Here is a 3,781-nt window from a genome sequence, read left to right as displayed (position 1 = left end):
CAGAATGAACATCAACTCTGAGATGCAGGTACATCCAGCTGACGAGTCCCAAATAGGACGAAAGGCGCATCCTGGATCCCCTTGCTAGCCACTATCCATCTTTGCTTATGATGCTTGTGAATTAAGGCTATATCGAGGCAATGCGCACAGTATGCACATATGCCAATAAGAGACTGACCAGTTACAGTCCTATACATCAATCGGAAGATACAAACAAACAATACTATGTAGATTTAAGCTATTTTGTTAAACTATATTACAATTCTGATTCAGTCAGGATCATGTTCTAAACTATAATTATTATGTGCGGTTTATTTGCTTGTTTTTTTCAGCACAACTTTAATGTTAATACATTTTAGTTTTGCACGTTGTGATGTGGTGTGTGATACTGATATCGACAAATATAAATAGTATGTATGATCAACCGAAAGTAAAATGCCTTAAGGCAGAAGGTTAAGAAAATCAAAGAAAAGAGAATGAGAACGAAGGATGATTGATGTGGAAAATAAAGAACAATGAAGTCGGAGACGATTGACTGATATTTGCAATGGATTAGTCAAGTTTGAGATAATTGATTCATATTTTGCGAATGAAATATTTACCATATGGTTCTCCGATTTTACTAAGGTGTACTGTAACTTCTGTGTTCAATTACATTCGATCATCCACATTTGTGCCGTCGTTTCCTACAGTGATAATTCTAGAAAATATTCAGTTGGTAAATGTGTAGAACAATTTAATGTACCTATGATCATAGTGCTGATAACAAGACTTTTTCGTCACATTTTTATAAATTATATTTTAAATGTTGAAGTATGATGTATTCACTAATCTGTATTAAATTTCTAATTATTAGTCATACTAAATAATCAACATACTAATTTGAAGTTCGATTTTGATCTTTCAAATCTACTTTTTTCATGATTATCATTTTCCTATAACCAAATATAAACTATGCTGTATATTAATTACAAAAGGCAAAAGATTAACATGTCTTTCGAAAACCGTTTAATTAAAATTATATGAAGTATAAATGATGACTGCACTGTCTATCTTTTCTCAATTTCATAGTTATCAATACATCATAGATAGATACGAACATGTGATATATATATTTATATATATATATATAATACATTTGGATTCATAATGAAACAGGCTCACTATTGATATATCTAAGTTAGTTAGTATATAACAAATGAATTAATATTGATAAATATCATTAACACCAGTACACCTGCTCTTGTGGAGCAAGGTACATCGGCCGTAACCAGAGCTCGCTTTCAACCCGGATACGAGAACATATCCCAGTTTGGTTCTATAAGGGTGAAAGGAAAGCAGTTAGGAGTTCTATACTTGAACACCTTATCGACTGTAATCAATCTACGGATCCACAGTCTGATTTTAAGGTTGTTTATATGATTCATTCAAATCTACCTAGATTTCCTCGTATCCAACTCCTAAAAATAGCCGAAGCTCTTATCATCAATGAGCTTAAAACAGAACTATGCATACAAAAGTACATCTTATCGTTATCTTTACCATGGCCTTAATATTATTATTATTATTCTATTATTATTATCATTACTATTATGATTATTATTACTGCATTCTCCTTTACTTATGTCTTATATTCTCATTATTTTATTTATGAATACTTATCATATCACCTTACTTATTTTTTACATCTCCACGACCTTTAATTATTGCAACAAAAACATTTTATTCATTTTAATCATCTTATTCTATTCATTAAATCTATTGTTAATACTCGTATTACATAATCTAGTATTATAATCTTTCTATTACGTCATCTTGGTTATTTGTGTTCGCATTTCCTCACGGAATTAGTACTTTAACAAAACATTTTCATATAATTTACTTCAGTTGCATTGTTAAATGATTACGATGGTATTTTAAATAATAATAATGAATCTTAGTTCATTTTTATATGGTTGTATTAAATCTATATTCAAGAAATGTCTCCGAAATGTTAAGATATTCGATAAAAGTCTCGACGAAACGATGAATATTCTTATTTTTTTTCTTTTTTCCTTATCATTTTGTCTCATCAGAAACTCTCATCAATTTAATCAAGTTTGAAGTACACTTGTACTAATAACAATAATAATAAATAATCAAACTATTCTATGATAAATAAAAAACTTTTATTAATAAATCTTATCATTGTAAAATGAAGTAGTACCTGTTTCAGTATTTGTCATCAGCTATCAAATGATTAATCTACTTCATTTATTTAAACCGCTGAATTGTAGACATTCATTCTAAATAATTATAGTTACTTTTTGTATTTCTCAAACTAACTTTCTGCGGTAGATTCCACTTTACATACGTACGTACATACATACATACTTTATCCTTTGAAATGATGAAAACAAATGTTAGAAGTAAGAATTTAGTAATAATTTACCATCAGTCCAAGCGGAAGCATATGACATCCATAGTAGAATATTGATGTATATCAAAATGTAGTTGGGCTTTTTTTTCTCCTCATATTTCCGTACAGTATATCTTTATTTGTCTTTATTTGAAAATTTTCCAAGATTACTAACTTATCAAATGTTTAGAAATCATAGTGTAAAAATGAATACATAACTAAACTGTTTTCATTGTGTTAAGCATTAAAACTTTCATTAGTCCATCATCATAGCGTTTTTAAATATAATTCTAAGTGGATTTCAATTTATCCAAAAATGTGAACAGAACACGATGTAAAGCATAAAAGTTTTTTGTATTTCCTACACTACACTATAGTCTGAAGTTAAAATGAATAGCTTGGATTTGAAAAAAATAATGTAAGATTGACGTACATCAGTTCATGAAACAGTAATATAAAGTCTAAAAACTGAAACATAAAATGTAGATTTAGACATAGAATGGAGTTATGAAAATTCAAAAAACCTCAAATACTTAATTCAAAATGACTTTCCCTTCAATAGACTTCAAAAAAGTTCAATGAACCCAATGCGATGAAATCAGTAGACAGTACAGACCATTCCACAGTTTTTTTGTCTTTTGTATGTAGAAATAATGATCTCATGTAAACTACAAAGTACTGGTTTATATGATTATACATATGCACACCATCTTAAACTAACTAAATGTATCTGGTGTAACGTTCTGACCACTAGTTCTAACATAGTGTTTCTTTTTTTAAAAACATGAGAGTAGATAGTAAACAAATGTCAAAAACAGTCATGATCAAGTTGTAAATACTTGCCTTGTTTCTCAGTGTCTTCATGCATCATTATCAAATACGATACTAAACTACGTGTTTCACCTATATTGCATAACTATTCAAGAACCAAGTCACCTGCACATAAAAGCCTTGGTTATAAACATTCAAACCAAACACTATTTTCCGAGGAAAAAATTCAGGACAACTTATGTACTTCATTAATAAACGATTGACACAAAAGTACAAACGTCGTCAAATATATTTTACCGGAATCAGTTAATGTTTTAACATAGAAGAAATAAGCTTCATTAATGATTTGTACACTAGCATACAGTATATTCAACAAAATAGAACCAGAACCTAAACAGTCTAACTCTTCAGTACTTCGAGGTATCCATAAGTGTGTTACCTTATCATCACATTAAATGTTTAGGTAACGAGTTAAAATCACTTTCTATCCAACAATCTTCATTAAAAAGACGTAAAAAAGTATCAGTCAAATCAAAAATCTATTACAACAAAATGCCTGAGTAATACTTTGACTGCAATCATATATGTATGATAAACTACAGCATTACATGA

Source organism: Schistosoma mansoni, chromosome W (genome assembly GCF_000237925.1).
Source record: "Schistosoma mansoni strain Puerto Rico chromosome W, complete genome".
In the NCBI taxonomy this organism is placed as follows: Eukaryota; Metazoa; Platyhelminthes; class Trematoda; order Strigeidida; family Schistosomatidae; genus Schistosoma; species Schistosoma mansoni.
This window is presented reverse-complemented; position numbering follows the sequence as displayed.